This window comes from Notothenia coriiceps, unplaced genomic scaffold, assembly GCF_000735185.1.
Source record: "Notothenia coriiceps isolate Sejong01 unplaced genomic scaffold, NC01 NC01_scaffold00023276, whole genome shotgun sequence".
Lineage (NCBI taxonomy): Eukaryota > Metazoa > Chordata > Actinopteri > Perciformes > Nototheniidae > Notothenia > Notothenia coriiceps.
The window spans coordinates 295,664-320,503 of record NW_011355977.1 but is presented as its reverse complement, the minus strand read 5'-3'; the positions used below and the strand labels follow the sequence as shown (position 1 = coordinate 320,503).

The 24,840-nt window shown below is 39.5% G+C and overlaps 1 long non-coding RNA gene across 1 annotated transcript; it reads right to left on the bottom strand.

Moving 5' to 3' along the window:
• Positions 1–166: 166 nt before the first annotated feature.
• Positions 167–21,833, bottom strand: LOC104954406 (uncharacterized). The gene is made up of 4 exons (XR_799330.1): positions 21,713–21,833; positions 17,230–17,235; positions 10,193–10,197; positions 167–177 (listed from the first exon to the last, which is right to left on the bottom strand). It is a non-coding gene; the product is annotated as an uncharacterized lncRNA (long non-coding RNA).
• Positions 21,834–24,840: the final 3,007 nt, after the last annotated feature.

Here is a 24,840-nt window from a genome sequence, read left to right as displayed (position 1 = left end):
TCAACGATGAATATTCATGAATCACAGTGTCATGACATGCTCTGTAATTGGCAGCAACATTAGTAATGACACTGCTGGTATCAAGTCCCTGCATATTCATGTGGTGGGGCAATATTTCCTCGTGGTGCTGTTTTTTTCTTCTTCCTCTTCTTCTTCCCCTGAAAGTGAAAATGTATTCTGAAGCTGCAGGTGTCCCTGGTGCCACAATCAATTGCTGGTTGGATTGTGCCCCAGTGAAAATCAGACAAACCATTAGTTACTTTGTCAATCTCTTTGATTAATAATATATCTGAATTATGAAAGGTTGAGAGGACTCTAAATAGTGTAAACCGAATCTCTTTGAAATAGTTATGAATGCAGACTCCTACCATGTCCTTACCACTGGCTATTTGGCATTAAAAAGAACACTGGTAAATTGAACACTTTGGCCTAAAAAGCACGCCAAGATCATTGAATTATACTGGTTACATGAGAAATGTGCTTCTGCTCTCTAATGATGCTACAAACAGTTTATCTCTTTCCGAGTATTTAGAGGTGTGAGTAGATTTAGCAGCTTGCACAGACAGGAGCCTGCTCTCTGTGGTTACACGCTGATAATGGCCTTGCTGTGGCAGAATCTTTTTGTACTAGAATTTGCTGCGGCTCCATTTCGGCCCCACTAAAGTGTCCTAGAATGGGCGATGAGGGAATTGGATAAAGCTTTGCCTAAGCTGTGAGGCTTTCTCCTCTAAGCAGCTGTATGGGAGGATTTTTCTCCTTGTGGCTTTAGTTGAGTTTAGTGCTCCATTCAAACCGTGGTCTAAGGAGGCAGACCTGGTTTACGCCCAGTATAAGGATCAGTGTTCAGATTGTACGTTTCTTTTGAGAAACACTCAGAACTTTGAATTATGTTGGCCTTTCAAACATTTCCCATTTTCCAACATTTATAATGGTATCAAGTAACATAAATGCCTTACTGTATAAGTTACAGTACTTGAGTAGTTTCAGTCTACCACTGCATGTTTCCTTAATAAAGGCCTGCAAACTAAAAGAAAAAAATAGGATCCATACATTTTGTATGCCACTGAACTGCTGCATGCAGTTTGTTCCAGTAATGGATTACTTGCACTGCAATCTTTGTTTTTCTTTGCCCCTTTTTTTGTTGATCACCAGCTGAGCTGTATCTGTGCATTGCAGGAGGAGGTATGGCAGTAATGGGAACTGCTGTCAGTGCTACAGGAGCCTTGTGTGCATTTGATAGCCTTACTCAGCTGGAAGAATACAAGAGAAAACAGGTGAGGTTCACTCAAGTGTTGCAGAGAGTGTGCTGTTTTATTAACAAAGTCTGATTAATATAATAAGGAGGCTTCACAGCACGTTTGTTGGATAAGAGATAAAAAGTGGCTCATATTAGACGATGCTTGACACACACTTTCGTTCTATGTATCACAGATAACAAATGAGATACAAAATAAAGAGATACTAATTGACAGATTTTAGTTTCTTTCCGTCCTGTTCACTATTCGGTCGAACAGATGGTAAATATAGTGCCTCTGTATTGTAATGTTTGCATGACGAACAACTGCAGTGAATTTTAGATCGGCTGTCATTTGTCTTTTACTGTTTTGCTTATTTTGGATAATCCTGAGCGATCATCTTCTTTACTTAGTAGGCGTTGTGCAATTAGTCAAGTTTGCTTGTTAACATGTCTCTGTGTCATCCGTCTGCGAGCCACATGCAGATTTTGTGATTAATACAGAAAGACAATATGTTTAAATATAATTGGGAGTGGAATATAAATAAGCATGTGATGTATTGTTTTTATTGCTTGATGGTGTCTGACAGATTTGTCACAGAAAATGCATGGCTTATTTTTTCCTAAATCCATCATGAGGAATATAAAGACATATGCATAATAATGAAACACATTTATTAATGTGCACTGTCCCCTGGAGTCACATGACAATGAAATTAATGACTGGTTTTCTTTTGCATGGATGCTGTAGGCCTGTGTATCGCATGTGGAGGCAGCTGAACAGGTAAAGAATGTCAACACAGATGAGCTCAGAGTTCAGAAGCTTCCTGAAGGTCTCACAGGAAGTGGACGGCTTCATCGGTGGAGGAGGAGCCACTGATTCAGGTTAGATGCACTCACTGGGAGAAAGTGGCTTTGTCCTCTTGTTTAAAAAAGAGTATTCATTTCTGTACTGTTCATCTAAGCAGCTATTAGCTATTTAGTGTGAGTCTGCCGGTTGTTTCTGGAACCTTAACCGTTCAGGCTTTTTTCGATTCATACTGTCAATTTTGCCAGCTTGTATAGACATGCATAGCATAACCCTAACCCTACCATGCATGGTAAATGTACAGTATATAGATACAAACATGTTTTTCCAACCTTTTAAATGATAATTGTGGTGATTTACAATTTGTTGAAGAACAACAACAGCCACCAACAGCAATCACAACCCGGTCAATATACAAATGTGGTTTGTTTACAAAATTATTTAGTTATTTCTTTATTTGTCACCCCCATACTTAAAACTTTAACATTTTCTTCTTTTAAGTATATTTACTGTATAGGGACCAGTCCCTTACGAATTAATTGAATACCTCACATAGACCTTTATTGATACCCAAACCAAAAACACATCAATTGACCACAATGTTACACTGAATGGCATATTCCTTTATTACAACTATAGTTTATTTCTATTTCCTGCTTCTGTTCATTTGAATTAGATTTGAGTAACATCGGCTAAAAACTAAAGTCCCAAGAAGTTTTGAGACACAAACTAACACATTGTAGGTTATGACTAAACAGTGTCACCTGGTTAACCATACATTTATTGTGGTTTCATGAACAGACCGATAAATCCCAGGCTTTCCTGCAGCACCAGTGCCATTGTTTTTTGGAAGCAGCTTTCTGAGTTGAATTTTCATGGCAGACTAGTTCAGCCCCTGCTTGCGACCACAAATGGGCATGCTCCATCCTGAAGTTGCATAACCTCCTTGTCTTTTTGATGGAGTGGCTTGCAAGCCGTCTCTTTGGGGCTTGATTTGTAAGGCGCTTCGCATGTCTGCTATGAAGTCTAGAGCAGCAGCATGTTAAGACGAGGAGGATTTCTCTCCTTTACAAGGCTTTAGTCCAATCAACAAAGAAGAAAAAAAGACAACTTCTTTGTTAACTTCCAGTGAGGGGAGCATCCTCTTGTGGTTACCATTACATACCAAATCAATTATCTATGCCGCGGGTATCAGGCTTAAATGTGTATTGCCCCTTTATTTATTCGTGTTGTCTAATGGCGGTGTAGAGGGGGTTTTCAAACCCCTTCTTCTAATCCTCAGTTATTCTTCCTTTCTTCTTTTCAAAACTGGGGTTTACAGACCATTTGGGACGGCAAATAAGCTTCTAATAGACAAAGTAAAGCGCTATTTCACTGTTAGAAATGTTGTGAAAGTCATATGATTTCCTGCAAATGTATAAAGATTATTTAGAACAAAAAATATGCTTCTTTGATTTATTTTCCATTTATGGTTTCTATAAATGTGTTCTCAGAACACACGGTTCCTTTTTGAGATTCATGCTGTCATACTGGTGGAAATGATTGTTGTCTTTAACCAATGGAATATGTATGGCCCCACAATATTGTTCCCGTCATGAATATTACAGTGGAAAGTTGTGCATATGTGAATAGCATCTTGATCCATTCTAAAGATTTGGGACAATAAGTATCCAAATGTTGATGTGTTTTCTTGGCTCCCGTTGTCAGATCTCAAAACTGCCCTTGTGCGGGGAGACGATTTCTCATCAGGCTCCAGCAGCCGGAGCACCAAGCTCATTCACAGAGGAGTCCGATATCTACAGAAAGCCATCATGAAATTGGATTACAAACAGGTAAATGCTTCATTTTTTCTCTGCAGCTGACACTTATCCGCAGAATTCCTGGTCCCTCTGGTCATATTGCTTTATTTACCCTCCCATGTTCATTTTTCATTCACGGGAAGCAGTGACATGTTTTCCTTGAATGACTGCCTGCCTGGAATTTTTTTTTAAAGTTGTTTTAGAGAATTCTTACAACTTAGAAGACCTCTATTGCTATCAAATTGTGACTTAATTCATACAATTATCTCTCAGTAATGGGTGGAATAAAGCCTATGTGTCCTCGTTTTCTTTGAATTGTTTAAGGAGAGCCACCCAGGTTCAAACTGAAATGTCACCCATTTCTGTTACATTTCACAGTATATGAGAAATCTCATTATTCTCAGCTTGTGTTTTCTTTAGGAGTCTTATTTTGCTATCTGTATGAACATAGTAGGGTCTTGGAGGTGAGCAGCAAAGGAGACCAATTAGTGTGATTGCAAGAAATGCAACTGCCTAGTCAGCAGCTCGACAGTAAAATGTAGGCGATGCTACATGTCTTTGATAAAAACAAAGGGCAAATTAAGGCAACTGTTTTTTGGGGCCGGGAACATAAGACGCAGTCTCAGTCAAAATAATATTTACCCTCAGAATCTAATTCAGGTCTCAACATCAACTGCTGAGTTACAAAAGATGGTAGATTAAGAAATAAAATGTCCATATACCAGCAGCAAACATTGAACTAGAAGGTCTATAGAAAACTACCTAAGGGCTGAATTAAAGTACTATCATTCTTTAGAATTTAAAGCAAAAACAACTAAATTGATTAATCAGTTCCTTCTTACCAGAAGTGAATCATTTGTTTATTTTTTTATATTTCTTCATCGTCTAGGATCGTGAATTGTTTAGAATTTTATTAGACAAAAGGCTTTTTTTAGACTTTGGACTCTTGGACTTTTTTCAATAGTCATGTAAAATGAATACTCAATTAAATGATTGATAAAAAAAACAGTCTTTCATTCAGTCAAAGGTTAGTTGAACCGTTATAAATATATATTTTAAGCCTGATAAATGTGGACTCTCTCCATATCCAGTACAGATCTAGTCTACTTGGTTGACTATCACTCCTTTCTGTCAGCACCACTATATCTATATAGCTTCAGGTGTACAAGTAAAACCTCTTCTCAACAATCCCCCGATCATTTTTCACCTCGTATACCAGAGAGAGCAGTAAACCTTTCCCTTGATAAAGGCATGGAGTTGGGAAGATGGAGAAGTTCAGCCGAATGGTAGTAAACTTTACAATCACCTTTGGGCTGAGAGAGCCATTGAAGTGTACGGTAAAGGAAGAGTAGTCCATGGCGTCTCTGCACCATCTCGCCTTTGCTCTCTCAGACTTGGGTGAACTCAGGGGCCTTGATTTGATTTGTGCAGCCTTGAATCATAAGCTTTAATTGCACCTGACATTTAAAGCTTCTCTCTGGTATTTAAAGCAGTGTACAGGTGTGGCTCATTACTGAGAGGGGGAGAGGAGATGTTCTGATTTCCCACTCATTGCTGGGCCAGGGCAGCGTCTTAACTCATCATGCTGCCTGTCATCATCCCAGAACTCCTCTTTCACTCGCTCAAAGCCTATCTGACCCAACTATCATCAGTCAAACCAGAGTTCAACGCTATCATAAAATGAAGTCCTTTTTTTAGTGCTGCAACACTGTCATAGAGAAGGAAGCTGCAGACATGTGGAATAAAAGAGTGTGACTTTGTGGTAACATGGGATCCACAGCACATACACCAACCCTACAATGTCGTATTTTTCCTGCAAAGCGTTGGTTCTAGTTAGTCTTCCACGCTCACGAAAGACAAGCAGGTGGTAGCCAATGTTTATTATGATGCTCATAGCGCTGAACAGTGTGTAGTGAGCACTTCACTGTGCACCATGAAAGTGTATGAATCACTGCAATGTTAAAAGATTATTGCACTTATCACAGCTGGAGGCGCCTGTAGCGGCAATCTGACTGCAAATTGTAGAAATCTAAATATCTCCTGTTATCTGCTTTGTGTGATTGCAAAACTTGTTTTTTTTATTGCTTTACATGAAAAAAAAGTGGGAGGAATACAAGTTTAATCATTTAACTTTTTTTATTTAACAGATATTTGGTCTGCAGTGATGGAAGATGTCTCAGAATGTCTCACTAAATGTAACACATGTATGGAGACAAATGCACTCTTTATGTTCATTAACAGTAATCACTAACATAAACCCTTGAATTAGGTATTATTAAAATCCCAGCAGCAACAACAATGTCTAGATCACAGTCTGTTTGGCACAAGGAAGAAAAGATGTAATTAAACACAGGTTTTTAATTATTAATTGTCAGTAAGCTTAAATTCTAGATCAAATGAAATATCTTGTCTCTCTCACAGCCATGTAATTGCTGTCTATGAAAGCGTAAACAAATTAGAAACAGCCTTTTTTTTAAAAAGGAAAATAGCCAGTAGGCATCGCGTTCCAACCAGTCCCAGGATCCATCTTTCTCCAGGCTATATGTGCCTCGTGTTGGCATCAGAAAAACAAAGCATATGTTGATTGTTAGCCAGGGTGTACATAGCATGTCCTGTTCACTCAAGGTCTCCCTTGTAGCTGCAAACTCCCAACTTTGTTTCTCTAGGCTATCTGTCAGACTTCATTTAGCATTTGAGGATATGTGGATTCCCATGTACTGCAAAAAGGCAACATACTTCTGAGGGAATACGGCCACTATCTGAGCAGTGATCTGTCAACCTTGTTCATTTAGCAGAAGTAAGTAGGAGAGGGGGGTATTTTACTTGAGCTATTTATATTTGTTTGATAATGGCAGTTTTCTTTTGTACTTCTAGAAAGCAGCTCAATCTAGAAAAGCAAAAATCTATAAGCAGTTATATAATAATAATAATAATAATAATAATAATAATATTAACATTTTTTAAATTATAATAGGTGCAGAAGGGACAAAGGATGAAAACATTTTAAAACATGGGACCGATTATATGTATTTAATTTCTCCTCAAGCTTTCTTTTCCACCCCTTCTCCCATACACAACTGGGTACATTATGGCAGTGACATTTTCTGTCCTGACCTTCTTTACTGGGGAGCGGGCTTTGACTGCTTGGGTTCATCTCCTCAGGATTTTTCAAGCCATCATGGTCAGATAGTTTCAACATGTAGACATCCGTTATCCTTAGAAAACATAGTCTTTGCAAACATTAGGTTTGGTATAAAATGACTACCAGAATGTCAGACTGCATACACATAAATCACACAGACTGCGAAACTAAAACATATTCACACAAAGAAAAAATACGTAATAAAAAAGTAATATATGTGTATATTATTGGGACATCATTCTAAACTTTTAGGAAATATTGCATTTGTCTTGTGTTTATATACTATACCATTCAGCTGTGCCCTTCTTCTTTGTGCTAGAGAAGTAATTGACAAAGCATCTGGGATAATAACTTCATCTCCCACTGTACCTGTAACAATTTAATTGGACAAGTCAGCCCAGCCAAGCATCTCTGGCTCTATGACTGGGAGACATGACATTCATTGTCATTATTGTCCCTGTCATTTTGCAGCTTTTTGTCCAGCCGCAGAGTTCCTCTCACTCCACTGAGTTTTGTACCTCCAGGAGGGTTTTGAACGAGTGTGAGCCGCGCAGAGGTAGGGGTAGGGGTGGGATGGGAAGGAGGAGGGGAGCGGAGCGGAGGAGGAGGAGGAGGAAGGGGGGGGGCTCCTGTGCTTCCAGGGAGCTTTGATGCTCATTTAGCTCATTCGACCATTTTGGCTTTTAATTGCTGATGATAATTATCATCATCATTATTGTTATCTTCATCAGCGTGTCAGGTTATTATAGCTGTCGTATGCTGTTCATTCATAAATCCTGCCACTGCGATCTGACTAATCCTTGAATTCCTGACATTTAATGTAGTATTAATGCTCCTGTTATTTGCCCAGTGCCAATCTGTGACAGGCTTGCTACAGAGAGCTGTGAATCACGGGGTCAAAGGTCGTTAGGAGGCTCAGCAATCACCGAGGATCAGACACTGCCTACTGGTGCCGAGCCCCTCCGTGCGTGTGTGTGTGTGTGTGTGTGTGTGTGTGTGTGTGTGTGTGTGTGTGTGTGTGTGTGTGTGTGTGTGTGTGTGTGCACACACACCACCGGTGGCATAAGTTTGCTAAGCACCTAATATGGTCACATTCACCCTACAGAGATGAAGAAGTGGATTCCATGGTATTCCTAATACATCATGGCAGGGTGCATACTCTTGTATGTAATTCATTTTAAAATGTGGCCTTTAAATCTGTTGTTTTCTTGTTTTTTTTACTTTTTGCTTTCAATTTATTTATTTATTTCCCGTGGTGGGGGAATGGCTTCCAGCATGCTGTAGCATTAAGCCGAGCCCACCAGCTAGCTAGCCTCAAGTCGCTCAAACGTAAAATAAATCAGGGCACAAAGGACCCTGCTCATTCCTGCGAAGTAGCAACATTTTCTCTGGCCAACAATGAGGACTTGAACTTCCCTGGCAATAACAAATAGAAAGAAAGTCACCCGAGACACCAACATTAAAAGTGATTAATCATCTCTATTCTCCCTTTACTTTTGAACCAAGGGATTGTCCAGCAATAAATCTTCAAAGATGTACATAAGAATCACTTCCTAATGAAACCGGGCTTTGTTCATTTGTCACCTTTTAGACCCTTTCATTTAAATTACAAAACTTGTGACCTTGTGACTCTGAATATAGATCTCTCGTATTTTAGAGCTGAAGAGGGATTAATCCATAAATCTTGATATTAGATTTCATTAAAACAATTATTTCGAACTATCTTCAGCTGGAAAAGCAGATCAGCTGCTGTCGAGATGTATTTACCGTCATATTAACATATTGAAAAATGTGATCATCAGCAGAGTAAGGGAATGTTTCCAGTGATCATTACATGTGTTTTTTTAATGTAGGATGTTTAGTGTTTGTTTTTATTCTAATTTAACTTTGTATAATGTGTACAAACATTTTTTGTGTAGGTGTAAGCCCATACAATCTCCTTTTAAATATATTAATATTGACTGAGCGTCCTTTAAATACATAATAACATGTTATCAAGTGTTACACACAACGCTTAAATACACACTGTCAAACAACAGGTTCGCCTACCTCGGTATATTTTAAGGCTTTGATGCGTCTACTCTTTATCCCTGCATTCCTGGTCTTTTCCCAAGGAGCAGTTCCCCTTCCCGGTGCAGGAGAGGGGAGGGGCGGTCGGGGGGCCCACACTCAGGCCATAGGGCCACTGTGGCTTTAAGTGTGCTCCTTGTGTGGCCAGAGCAGCCATCGCGCTGATGCAAAGTGACAGGGACAGATGTGACATATCGGTTCCGACACACTTCCATACCACCAGTCACAGGCTCGAGGTGACTCACATCCCCCTGCTCTGGTCCTGTCCCCCCGCTGCAGGACAACACAACGATGCTCGAATGAACCTCGCCATCGCCCTCACTGCTGCCAGGTATGGGGCTGCCATAGCCAATTACACTGAAGTGGTGCACCTACTGGAGAGGGCAGACCCTCAGACGGGGAAGGAGAGGGTCTGCGGAGCGCGCTGCAGGGATGGGATCACAGGTAAATCCAACAAAAGCTGCTTCCTTCCTTCCTGCCTTGCTTTATTCCCCCTCTCTCTAGCCCTCACAACAGGGGCCCTCCCAGCACTTCTTACTCAGTGCTAGTTTGCACATAGTCATTGCACATCTAATGCAGGGGCTTTTAATATTTTATAAGCGTTTTATGGCGCAGAGGGCTGCTTCAGATCTTGTAGAGAGGAACATAAGACGGAATTAGCGTACTCCAAATGGCCTTACTTATCTTTTAAATGTCATGCATAAGGCTGGCTTTGGAAGAATAAAGCAGTTAAGGGTAAAAGATGGTATTCTGAAACATTTCATGAATAACCAAGATTTGAGGATCTCAACACATGACCACCCCCTGATGTTTTAAAAGATGGAAGTGTGCTCTCGGAGGAGATGTCTCACTTTAATAATGTGAAACACATAGGTCTCACATAGGGAGGGCTTGGACTGAAAGGATAATAGAAACACTTTTGTCATCGGTTCTTTTTTTTCTTTGTCTTTTTTTTTCCCCTTGCAAAAATATGAATTTCTGGCTTAGCAACCTCGTCATTCCTCTTCTCATCTTCCCCTCTCTTAGCAGTAGCAGCATCGCATGTCAAATTAAAAAGGGTAGTCCGTCATTCATCTTGTTGTCAAAACAAATCATTTGCCATCCTCATGGTATCTCTTGATATGCGTCCCATTATATACTGTAGCTCGTCAACATCAAGCATCACATTAACAAACATTTCCCTTCCACTATTTCAAAAGGCTCCCTCAGTCACTGCCACTGAGCAGCTCTGTGACACAAAGAGGCAAGAGGGAAATTAGGTATGTCTGTTTCCTATTAATTACAATCCTGGGAAGTCTCCCATGGACACACTCGAGCCACTCTATTACGGAGAGAGGGGGGCGTTCGCTGATAAATTAATAATCCGGCTTGTCACCAGCCACAGATGAATAGCCCCTGGTGATTGATGCTGTTTTCTTTCATAGGGCAGGAATTTGATGTCAGAGCCAAATGTGTTATCAATGCCACGGGACCTTTTACAGACGCGCTGCAGAAAATGGATGATCAGAAGAACCCCGACATCTGTCAGCCCAGTGCTGGGGTGCACATCGTCATCCTGGGCTATTACAGGTAAGTAACGGTGGGCCCCTACATCTCTGTCACTGTCCTCCTGTATCGCCTGCTCCTTAGCACTGTCGTCTCATCAGTTCATTAGCCTGTGCCAGGATAGTCTCCTCAGCCTCTGGCCACAACATGTCTGGCAGCTCTGTTGGTACGGGTGGCTCAGAGCATGGTGCTTAGCAGAAAGGAGCACCACAGCCGAGCAGAGTGTCATGGCGTCATGTAATCATGTTGTTACAGTAACTGTAAGAGAAGATTTACATCCCCTGTGTGTAATTTGGTTGTCCAGCCTGATCAAACATTATTTCCTCTCGTGGAGCTTGCAACTCCATTCTGATTGAATTTCCTTCTGCCTGAGCCAGTACTGGGATTTCTGCTTTCTTGTTGATGCATGTTATTTGTGTTTGCAAGCAAGGAAGGCTACTCCTGTGACCCAGCCTCCCCCCTAAGCTATGCCTGTGTTAAATTGAGTCAGTGCCACGTGCATGTGTTTTAAACAGGACAATATGTGCACCCTGGGTTGAGGCAAGGGGAGCAGCGGCTGGAATTGAAACCAGCTGAATTAATCTCCTGGAAACAGCGCTGACAGGAGCCTGATTATGGGGTGTCCCTTCAACCAGCCCGGCCCGCTCGTGCCCTCCCCTCCCTAGCAGACCAAAGGTTAATGCAGTCTTCTTGTTTGTTCCCTCCCTACCCCTGCTTCCTCCCTTGCACATAACACACACACACACCTCCAGCCCGACAACATCCTGTCATGTCATTCAGTCTTCTTACCGGGAAAGGATGCCCAAACACACCCACACACAGCAAGCCATCCCCATGGAGGAGGACATCAACTTCATCCTGACTCAAGTCAACAACCAGACAACTACTTCAGCCAGGATATATGCTGTAAAATGTGATTATCACTCAGATTTTCACACAAACTTTCCTGAGCATGACCTCTATTTTGTCAAGCAGGGGTTTCTTTTTGGCAGATCTTAATGAAATCTGAAAATTATACCGAATTAAAAATCCTTAGGACTGTGTCTGCAGTCAAACTTAAGGTACAGTGTTTGTAAGGAACAGCTGTGACGCTATAAGGTATAACTAGCACAACAATGTCAACATAACATTTCTCCCAGGGAAAGAAAACGAGTCATCACTGTGCACTTACACTTGCGGCACTATAGCCTGGACGTTTGAATAACACCTAATTCATAACAGCCATTTATGATAATAAATATATGTCCAAGAATCTCAACATCCCCCCTATCCACTCACCCACCCTCTCTGATATACAAATAGCTGATAGAGCAAGCAGCTGACAGAAATAAATGAGCTAATCTGATGGCTGTGTAGGACTTCCACCAGATATTAATTCATCAGGAGGCCACAGAGTGCAGACAGATACAAATTCCTGCTTTAATTATGTATGGGAGCTGTGCTGGAAACAGGAGACACCTACACTACCAGGACTATTTCTCAGAGCAACTTTATGAACCCCTTTGATTCCATCGTTATTTTTGCTTTCCTCTAGACGTAATACATGTCCCCATTGTTTTCCCCAAACACTCAAGACAAAATAGATTTTTCTCCTTTATAGCAATGCTTTCACATGAGACATTTGATAATGAACAAGTGGAAAAATAACCTTTGCCACATGAAATTATATTGTTTTCGATTTGCAATTTTTATGAGGTCTTCCTGGAGCCAGTTTGATGTATTTTGTTCCCACTTGGAGACTCAAATGGCCCTTGCCGACTGGCAGGCTTATCAAAAGCCATGGAGGCTTTATTGAATGAGTGACCAGTATCTAAACAGAATGCAGGACTATTGATTGTGGAGAAGTGGTCTAATTGTTTCTAGTAGACAAGGGCTTGTCCCGATTATTTGATTGATTAGCTTGATACCGGTCTGCCTCCTTATCCTCCTCCCCTGGCCAGTTAATAGCACTGTAATCCCAATACACTTCTGTATTTCTAATCCATCATCATTATCATGGCTGTACTCAGCACAAGATTAGTCCATGAGGATTTTTTTTTTCTTTGCATTCCCCAATATTAGCTCTGCCTTCTATACGCTATGGGAAGGAAATCGAGAAGAAATCAGCTGAAACAATCCACTTAAATCATTTAATGTGCAAAAATTGGCTAAGATATTAGTGGTGTGAATCAACCAAGCACTCTAGCTTTTAGTGCACTTAATGAAAAGGTATGTTCTTTATTTTAAAAAAATCCATTTGATGCTACTTAATACATATTTTCCACTACATTTAAAAAGGGGAATGTACTTTTTTCTCCACAACATTTAAACAACAAATTACTACAGTTTAGAATTTAGGGAAATAGATGATAATCTTACAAACTAGAGGGCATTGTTATAGAATATAGCAGTGGTTCCCATCATTACTGGCTACTGTATAACTTTATATAAAATAAATACAACTAGCAACTAATCAACCAGCCAGAACAGAAAATGCTTATTTATTGTTGTGTTGTTAACATTTAAATAGTAACATAACCATGCACCTACTTTTATTTTAGGTATTGTAAATATATTTAGCCAATATAATGTGTTTAGTCTTTGAATGCATGACTTTTACTGAGAGTATTTTTTTATTGTTTAGTTGATACTTTCATTCAAGGAAAGGATCTGAGAGCTTCTTCCATTACTGTAAGAGATAGAGAATGAAACCGAGCAATGGCTGTTGGGGATGTGTCACAGTGGTTCTCCACTTCAAGCCTCAGACTACATCTGGCTTCAGGCAGTGTGGCCGCGGACAGCGGGTGACATGTGGCGTATGTCTGGGCGAGACCCTGGTAAAAGTCCTGTAGTCACAAAATGAGCAGAGAGAGCCTGAAGCATGAGAAAAAAAGAGAAGGGAAGGGGACGAAGGAGAGCATGGGGGATTTAAGTGTGAAGTGATGGAGCGAGAAGCCGTGACTGGCGGAGTCCACGCGGTGTCCGTCCTTGCCTGTGGTACTGTGGTAGTGCCCGGGCCGGGGTCTTCACTCATTTGTCTAAGAACATGGAAGGAAGGGGATGGGGGAGTGTGAAGAAGGGTCATACCAGAGGGGTTTGTCACATTGTGTGGAGGTGACACCTCAGAAGACCTACTGGCCTCCACAGTGGACAGCCAGTGTCTCCCCCAGTCCTCCCCTTGAGGGAGAAGGGTCTCCATGGCTTCTCACAGTCACACCAGAGTCTCTGCATGTCTAGCAGCAGATCTCTACTCCACTGTACTCAGCTTGGCTTTACTTGAGTCTCCACTGACTGGACTGGCATTTTTTAAAGAGTCTCTTTGTTCGGTTCATGCAGCCTGACGTTTTGTGGTTTTCTGTTTTGTGGTGAAATCTTTCCACACCATACAACATTTCCATTCCCAAACCATGAGTCAGCCGAGACAAAGGAGGCATCAGTGTCGCTCACTGTGACTCGGAATTAAAGAATGAATAACTTTTTTTTCTACTAAATATTTCCAGGCCAATCTTTTAGCCTTCACATCCAAAACACATCCGATCAAACATCTTCCCTTTGTTAACTGTCATCATTTACAGTACATACACATTTGTCTGTCTTTCTTTAATAGAAGCTGTATTGCATGTAAGCATTCAGGAAAAGTGTTGATTGAACTTTTAACCCATCAAAATAATCAATTGTACTTTTGAATCCATTGTGTCAGGTCTTCTAAGGTTAACACAGCTCAAGGGACAGTGTTTATCATGCATGACTTTCGTTTTGAACGATTATAAATGTGTATTGTCTTCATCTGCATGATTTTTATCGCCCATGTGAGGCCCTCTGCTCCACAGCTACTCTGCTGTCATAAATGTTTAAAAAATGCCCTTTGATAATGAGTTTGTCATTTTTTTATTCAGAAATATCAACCAGCCCATTACATTGGCAGGTAATTTTTCAATCGATACACAATATCGTATTAATATTTAATGCCTTATATGTCACTACGCTATAGAAAAGGTGGATTGTTAAGAAGCGGCAGCTGGAGCTCATTTATTTTCCCGCAGTAGCAGTGATATACAGTAGAGGGAATAGACAACTTAGTTCAGGGGTGTGAGTGTTTGCATGCAGACATATACACACACACACACGTTGCATAAATCTGCAGGATGTGTGTATCTTCATACCGAGTGGTCCACATGTTATCCGACTGGTCTGTCATTGCTGACTTTAGACAGGAGAGGTTATGTCTCAGGACCCTGGAGTGTTTTTTGTCCTCTAGTCATAAAGCTTAACACCAAGGACACTCTGTCAGTCTGCAGGAACTACAATGTGACAATGAACTGGTGACCATACAGTGTCAGTGTGTGCGAAACACAACCGCACATTTTGATGGGTTGGAATCAAGTGAATCCAGGAACCACAGTGCAGGAGAATAGTAACATTTTATCACTCTTATTAACACATTTACATTTTTGTGGTGTGCATGCATGTTTTTCTATCTCATAATAAGTAAATAGACCATAGCAGCAGTTTTGTATGTTCCTGCATTCTTTTCAATGACCTACAGGGGGCGACTGCACTTTAAAAAACAAGACCGATTGTATAGAAGTCTATAAGAAAATGACCCTACATCTCACTTGATTTAAAACCTCAGTAAAATATAATTGTATAATCTTATTCTCTAGTTTCAAGTCTTCTTCAATAGAGCATGATGGACATTTTTTAAATGGTGGTTCCAAATAGAAGATAAAGCAGGGTATGATTTAGGGAATGAATCAAATTGTGATTGACAAGTCAATACTACAACCTTGTACAGCGTTCGGATTTACCAAAAGCTGTCTAAGGAGGCAACTGTTGGTTAGCCAATTTGACATAGTGCCCAAATCATGGATTTACAACATCCAACTTTACGCCGAATATACTTTTTGCTCGTAAACTTACATTGGGATTCAGATATCTGTAAACCATATTACATTTTCTTTAGATACTTCAACTTTCCTGTATTAAAATAGCCCTCATTTAAATCCTTAGGGTCCGTAAAGTAATAAAGCTGAATCCATGCAGGTTTCGAATTCTATGTCGACTCACAAAAAGGTGGTGTCACAGGGACTACGCCAACTTATTTTATACAGTCCATGACAATGACACATGTTTGGTGTTGGACGGTGTGTAAGAAGTGCACAGATCTACTTAAGTAGTAGCAGAGCCTGCTGTCATCCTGCATGATACCGCTGTCCTCCTGATAATACACAAATATCGCCAGGACAGTCCATGCCATGTTAGACTTCAAATGAACTGCACAATGACCTGCAAATGACAGCACAGAGAGTTGCAGCCCCCTGCGACTTTGGCGTGAATGAGTTTTAACCCTTTTTTAGCGAGAAAGAGGGGAAGAAAGCATAATCCATGATTCCAATGTTTCTGGAATGTTTAAAAAGGTCAATATGCTGATATTTTTGACAGCGCTTGACCTTTTGTGAAAAAAGTAACAAAACCATTGGAATTGAAATAACTTCTTTGTTTAGTTCTGGCACATAATGTATCACAGTCAAAGCATGCTGTCTCCCCACAGCATCTGCCCATGAGTGACTTGACTGTTAATCCGTCGTATTGATCTAATATCAAAAGGTGCTATTTAAATGCAGCATAACTCCCCAGGAACCATGATCTGTCAGTAGACTGTGTTTGGAGTCTGGCTGAATAACTATTGCCTGTTTTGCCTGTCGTTGGGTCCAGGTGGCCCAACATCTGGCCTCTACCTACAGGCAGAGCAATATGAAGTGGCCAGGAGGGATCATATAACACAAAAAAAGCCAGTTCATTTATAAAGCAGCTTTCTGGAGCAGATGTCAGAATATGTTTCACAATTTAAAAAGGAAACAAAGCAACATGAACATTGCATTAGTACAAAATGAATCCAGGGAGAGAGTTCTGAACTTCTGAAGCCATCACCTCAAAGTCCTTATCAGGAGAACTGAAACACCGATGGTGATGTAGAGCTGCACACAGTACTGTACTTCTCTCATTTAGGAGAGTGGCTCACCATGCAGAGCTCTGGGTGACCACAATCATCTTACATAAGATTCAGATCTTGATGGGAAACTACTGTATAGAAATCCAAATCAGTGCTGTGAGAGAACATTTTAAAAGACATTGGTTTGAAGTCTTGTATAAATTCACGATCACTTAACAGTGTTCAGGAGATGTCTCGCTAAGGCAGGTGAAACTATCGTCTGCTGTAGACGTAGTTTGTGTGAACGAAACAAGAACAATGTGACCTTTTGACACTGGCATCAGATTATGTTTTGATTATATTAGGGATCCTTGTACCGTCTGACTACGACAGGACCTGTGCTGATGAGACATTAGAGTTTGTACAGCATTCACAGCCTTTGTGGTAGACAGTGCTGTGCTTCCTGAGGAGGCTTTTCCTTGAATTGTGAAGCTCATGGCGAGGCATGAGAGAGAAAGTGAGCAGACAAGTGAAGTTTCATATTCAAAACAAACATGCTGTTTAGAAAAATCTGTTTGGTTCACCGTATTTCATTAGGACCAATGATTGAACTTACTAATGTGTTCACAATGTGTTAGTGTGTCAAATTAAGCCTGACACCAGCTTGTGCATTACTGTCTATTTAGAATGGATCTTTTTGACAGCACCATTCACACCGGCAGTAATCTCAGTACAACCAGCTACTTCAATTCCAGCGCTGCTATTCCCGCACATGCATTAGATTGACCTCACATTAACCCAGATACATTTGATCTTTAAGAGCCATAAATTGGCTTTTGTCATTACCATAGGTTAATTACTGAGATTTGCTCTGTACCGTTGCTACACTGAGATTGCAATAATAAGCACCACACAAAAGCCATTCACACTGCCTGCGTGAGCACTAAATAGGCATTGTTTTGATCCTGCTATTCCTGTCAGGACTTTTGTTTGTATTGGTGTATTATTAGCACACTACCGAGCACTACTTTTGATACAGTTTGATTCTGCTGAGCTTAGTTGAAACCTTGCCCTTCCTGTCATTCTCTCCTTGATAAGTCATCTGACGTGCAGCCCAGACGTGGACCTGATTGCATTCCTCAGAGCACCTTTACGACAAGGAAACTACTCTGGGATAAACAACTTTGACTTTGCATTGCCAATGATATTTCTCTGATAGTTTCACACATTTCTTTACTAATTTTTTTTAATCTGATTTTTCTGATGGTTCAAGATGATTTAAAACTGTTTTTATTAAGTACGATAAGTGACATTGAAAAGCAGTCTGGTCATCATGTGTGAACATTATCCCCCTTATTACACAGCTACTTACTAAAGAAACACAATCACAAAATATTGATATAAGCACTCTACAGTACTATAAAGAAATAAAACACAGCAGAATGGTACAATTGACCAATTGAGTATACAGCAATGACTTGTGATAAAGTTTTATAACAACCATGTACAGTATTTTTAACCCTTGCATGGTCAAACCTGTATTCATAAAACAGTCTTAAGTCCACTAATGCTCAATACGTTGTAAACATGGACATCTTTACCATCTACACTAACCATCCCATATTTAACAAACGCAGCCTGATCTATAATGTTCTCTTGGGGTCGTTTACTTGTACTGTACTTTGCTCTTCTGACTGCTATAAAAGGCTCTACACATTTTATTTTTTTAAATCACCTGTTTTATAAACCCTGGGTGTTGTGTTTGTAGGTGTTGTTTCTCTGGTGTGCAAGTAAGAAGTGAAGAGGTTTTAGATTTCTTTCCTTTCATACAAGCTCTGTGCCGATGATCCTCTTTTAGCTCGGTAACCATGACACTCAGACTCTTCTAGTGTGATGTGCAGGATCAGAAACAGATGTTGATTGGAACAGCACATCCATGTGGTTTTCCCTGTGAACTCTCTGATTATTGCCAAATCTTATGGAAATAATACAGTGCTTACTCCGAGACATATTCAACAGCTATTCACATTTCAGCAAGAAATGTAAAGGTTCTTCACCTCCAAGTTTATATAAACCCAGAGAAATTCATTCAAATACAGAGAAAGAATAGTACAAATCTACTTTGACAGTGACAAAAAGTTTTCATTAAATGTACACTATGCCATTAAAATGTGCTGCACTGTATGAGTAAGTGTGTTCCTTAACAGCTATCAGTGGTAACATTCAATCAGTGGTGTTCCCGAGCCGCTGGGGTATAACAAATAGGACTATATGTTGGTCCTGTCGTTAGTTAAAGCCAGTTCACCTCAGTTTGAAAGGAGGAGTATGGATTACCTGTAAACAGCATTCAGCTAGTGTCAGGTCTCTGTAAGTGAACCTGCTGCTCCACTAATTGAGCTGTGGGTTTGCTGTTGGAGTTTGTGTGGGAGTTTCTGTCTACACAATTTCTAAGTTAAACACTTTCTGCAACAGCAAACACTGAAGAGAAACATTTAGAAGATATTTTCATAATTTCTGATATATTACTCTGCATTTAACCTGCTCTGAGAGATGTGCTCCACCAGGCAGCCTCTCACCTCAGTTTCACTTTTAGTCTTTGGAGTTTTCAACTATTGAGTTAGTTAGATCATTCGAGGTCGTCAGACAACAATCGATTAGTTGTGTTTTCAGGGTTTATGTGAAAAGGCAGTCAGCAGTACTTGTAAATACATTAAAGCTCTGCAGTAAGAAAGACATTGGCTTAAATCAGAGCAAAACAATGTTCAAGGTTTTAACAGACTTGAATGAAAATCAGAACATACAGACCAAGTATAATTTTGTACTTGTGCAATGCGATAGGCACACCGTAAATCAGTGTTACCTTTACTGCACTGATGTTATTGAAGCATATTGTGGAGGTGAGTATAAGAGACTTTTTAAGGTGTCTTTAGAGACCATCACATCATAATTTGCATATTGAGATCTTATCACAATACGGCATAATTGAGATACTAACAAGTGTAAATACAAAGACTAATGGATTCAATGTCATTATCAAGAAAACATACACAGTGACAGATCAAATGTTTCATGTTTAAATAGTATGAAAGTCTGTCAAAGAATAATTGAACTATATAAACTTGAAACTTGTTTCCAATGCCCCAAAGTGGCCAAAAAGTGTTTGCAGGTGTATGTAAAAAGAAAACAACATGTATATGATTCCAAGTATGATTCCTGAAATCAATGAAAAAAAGGCTTTATATTTCTTTATTTTATTGTTTTACTTAAATGTACACATATACACTATGTTGGCTGTGAAAACATGCTCTATTACACCAACATCTAGTTAACATAAGCACATACATAATATTACAACTAGAACATGAATATTAATAATATATTAATTAACATGCATTGTCTCTAAAAGATGAATTCAAAGGTGATGCACACCAATGCATGCTTTATGCTTTCAGTTAAAACGCAAGATAAGGATGAGGCTATCTTCCTCAAGTGAATGTGGAATTACATTCAATAGGAGCAAGTAAGAAGCAGGTATGAGACATACCGTGAACTAAACCCGGAATTAGCTGTCCATGCTCTGTAGTAGGTATGAGACATACCGTGAACTAAACCCGGAATTAGCTGTCCATGCTCTGTAGTAGCGGACCCTAATATAAAGGATACCTTGAGAATCACATTAAGAAGTTTTCACCTGTCACATGGAGCCCTGAACCAGGGAGCTGGAGTTGTGCAGCGCCTGAGTTTCTTTAATCCACTATTTACAAGCACAGACACACATGTTGTACAGCTTCCAGAAAAAATATTAAATCATCTTATATAATAATAATTTTTGAATAGTTTTGTATATGTGTTAGGAGATACCATTGTAAAACAGTATTTGGATTGTATTATTGGGCATGTTGGATTGTTTAAATTGATCTTAAAGTAGTTTATAATTGAAAATAATGTCAGGAAGATCCTAAGTTATCAATTCAAGACAGGAAGTGCAACATACATAGTCCAATTATTTCAAGATGACACAAAATTGATTTATTTTTTTGTCTGCTGGCTTTAACTTGGAACTTACCCATATATATGATCTTTTGTGTTAACTCCTACAATATAAGAGCTGAGATTGAAAACACAGTGAATGGAAAGGCAACATGATGACAACACATAATCTAAATAAATTGTTGTTGATATAATAATTAAGTTAAAAAATGAAGAATTCTTAACACATCTGCATCACTAAATGTCTTCTTACGACGCCTCTCTTTACCGCACACACATAAACGCTCACTCTTCCTGTCCTCCTGTGACACCGGCAGTCGTCTCGGGCTCGGTGACAATGATGAATGCAGAACATGAAACACATTAATGCAGCGGATTCTGGTCAATGTCAGGCCTTTCTTCACTGTGTCAAGTTAAACAAACAAGATCAAGCAAAAAGCGAATGGTAATTGAACCTCCGGAGATAAGGCCCTTGCTTTTTTAAGCGGGAGGTCATGTGAATCTCAAGCCACCGTCAAACCTGAGATGGACTCAAACTCAAAAAATATCTTCCAGCTGAATATATAATGCTATAGGCATCTCCCTTACTGAGTGGAATAATTATGAAGAGACACTGTGTGCTCTACTTTCCCTACACAGTGTTTCATGAGCAATAGGCTGTCATCGTAAGTGGATTCCTCTTGTGTAAGATGTCTAAAGCCTTAGCGGGACTTGTTTAAAGTGTGGAGGCTTCTGACATTTTGATGACACATTCTGGCGAATTCTAAGTAATTAGGGGAGTTTTGGTTTGTGATTTTCAATGATGAATCTTACTGAATGTTCACCAGTGTTACAAAGTATCATACCGATGCTGTATAATTGGAAGTGGAGGAGCTTTACCTGGTTGAGAAAGTGATGAATTGAAACCTCATCAACACGTCCATTTCTCTTTTTAGAATAAATCACGCTTATATCACAATGACTCACTGGATGTTTCAGACATGTTTCAAACTTAGAATATATTTGTCCATTACAGTAGAATATTAATAATTACAATAAAAAAGTAATTTTAATGTAGCGGTTTGATATGAATTACATGCCGAAACAGAAATTGCCAAGATCAACTCAATGTAAGAATGCACAATAGGTCAGGTTTTCTAACTGTTTAAAAATATTGTTTTTCGGTTTCATTGAGTCAGATTTATTCCTGGTAGTAAGCACCTTTTTAGTTAACGTAGGCCTTGTTACTAATTCACCAGCACTTACTATGGTATGATCTTGCTTGAAGTGAATATATCTGCACTTTCCTTGTTGTTCGGTGTTTGAATCTTTATGGTTTTTGCACTTATTGTAAGACGCTTTGGACAACAGTGTCAGTTAAATGTAATGTAATGTAGTAATTGCCATTGGTTTTATTTGCCAGGGTTTGGGATATCTGCTGAGTTGCTGCCACCACAATTCAAATGATTTAATTGGAACTATTTATGTATTAAAAAGTAGTTTTCAATATGAGCACAAACTAAATATATTTCATAGTGATCGGGTAATTATGGAGGTTTCAGAAGCAGATATGTCAAAACAAAATCTGTCTGTATTTAAACCCTAGAGGAGAAGCAAGAAAACATTTGTTTTTATTTTTGGTGAACTGGCCCTTTAATACAATTACACTTCAAGACTTGATTGGAAAATGATTGCATTCTTTACTCACTGCCATCAAAATCTGTACATCATCCCACCGAAAAGAGGATTCTAAATGCTTGATATTTATTATATTAATTCAGTCAATGCCACACGAGATACAAATCAACATTAAATGTATTTAAATATTCTAGGTGCACGTGATTGGCTCCAAATGTTATTCTTGCATTTTATTAAGCTGAATGGCGTGTTGTATTTGATGCTGGCTTTTAATTTCTCTATCTGTCCGTGCAGTTGGTGTTTTTATTACTATTAATTTATTACTTGGGTTTTGTCTGCTTGGCCACTTGCATTTATAGAGTAATAAGGGAATGTATTTATTACCCCCCCCGCTTTCAGTTGCTGTGTGAATTGTGTGCATGAATCAAGAGGGTTGATTAAACCATACTGTCCCAGGCTTTTAAGTGTGCTTAATTTCACACCATCTATAAATAAAGCAATTATTTTCTTATTCACTCTGTCGAAGTGAGGGCTTCATATGTTGGGCTGTGCTGTGACAATTGTATATGAAGGCTGTTTCAAAGACTTATTGTGCATCTCTAGTTCTCCTCTGGTTAATCCACTTCTAATTTCGACTCTGGGCGCTTTCATTAAGCAACGAGCTCCGTTTTTTTGTTTTTAGAAAGCTCAAATTATGCGGGAATTGTATTTTGAATGCACTTATGAAACTGTTTAAGCCAGGGAGTTCTAATGCATACTTTTGTTAGGCTTAATCTACAGATTGTTGTGTCTGGCCACGTGGGTATTATGCAATGCAAACTCCTCAAAAGAACACAAGCATGGACATTCTCAAGACTGAGTATGTGGGAGGGCTTATCCGAACGTCTGCTGCCAGTTTTAACACTCGAGAATACTTCATGTTGAATGGATTTCTGCTTTTATTTCTAATCTTCACTGTCTCTCTCTTGCAGTTGAGCCGAGTCTTGTCTTTATCCTGACCAAAGCAACGAGAACTAAAGTAAGCTGCTGTGATCACATACAGCCTCAAATTGTCTTTGGAAAGAATGATAGTAAATCATCAAAATGTTATAAGAATACTTTTGCACTAATCTCAAATCTAATTTCTATCCGATTTCCAGTTATCACCAATTAGTATATTTCTAAACAGTGAGTAAGGCACAAGGATATTCACACAATAACATTTGGCTTCAAAACTGCTTCAAGCACGCCTCCCCTGTATACCCGTTCAAATGGCGTTGTGTATAATCGTGCATGCCTACTACCTAAATGCATCGTAATTAGAAAATAATAGGCTAGTGTTCATGGATGGGAGGTTTCTACTTAACATTTTCCCTGGAAGCAAATGGGCTAAAGTCAAAATCAACCTGGATAGAGGCCCGTCAGACCCCAATATAAAAGTTGATCTAGCCTGTTAAAAGAGGGGGCCTGTGCACACAGAGGTGTAATGGCCAGGCTGTCTCTATTAAGGCTAACAGCTCCCATCTCCAGCAAGGTGGTCATTTAGTAGTGCTGCTCATTCAGCCTAATCAATGGTTGGAGCCGCAGCGAACCATTAAATAAAAAAAAAGGCTAGAGATGAGGTGCTTCTGATTGGGGTTAATTGGATGTAATTGGAATTTATACTGTACAGTGGACGACTCATTAAGAACACATTTCAAAATAATGTCTTTGAGCTTAGGTCATTTAACCATTTTTACATTGAAAAAGTGCATGGCAGGACATGGAAAACAGCTGGTGTAATTCTCTCATGCAACTGCAGACAGACTGTATAAACTACTGCATGCTAAATGTCACTTACTGATTCGTCAATAGTTCGATTTCTTATTGATAAACTATTCTATTCTATTTTTAAGTTAATATGATGAACTATTGTAGCACTCTACTCCCTATTTAGTATTATATGTGTTATGTGTAAACTCTTAATAAATGGCCTATCACACTTTATATGTGGTTTAAAAAATAATTACGTTTTCTCTTTTATGTATTTGTTAACAACTAAGGACCAATAAATAAAACCTAGTCATAATGAAAAAAAGTAAGGATTGCTGAGAAATAATTGTAAACGTCCAAACGCAACTACATTGTTGTTTTATATAGCAATTATAAAATGCTTGTATACATCCTATATAAATAGAGGGTGTTTAATCTGAGAATTTTCTTTTGAGTTGCTGTATTTTTGTATTCTTTCTAGAGTTTTGTCCAGCTAGCATCCTATGCTGGACTACTTGGAGCCCTGTGCCATGAGACAAGCTCAGACGGATGGATTTCAACACTAATCCGTTTGATGTAAGTGAATTTAGGTTCTAATTCATGGGCTTGCGCACTGTAGAACAAGCCAGAATCAGCAACACACGGTCCATAAATTGAAGAAGAGAGCGAGGGGGAGAGACAGAGTTTGGGATGAGAGAAGGGGGTAGAAGAATATGGTGTTTAACTGGAAGGCAGTATGTTTTATCAGTCACTGGCACCATTTAGCTGACAAAAATGAGCAGGCCCAGCTCTGGGAATAGGGCCTAGGCACCGGGTGTTCACCAAATCCTCACAAGAAGAATATCAGCACTTCTCACATGCTGCTGCCTGATATCCACTGCTGTAGCTGAAAACTATCTCCATTGTCCAGTTTGATTGCCTGAATCAAACTGATTTACTGCAAATCCATCTGAGCTTTGATAAATCTATTACAGTTTCATTTCGCTGATTTCA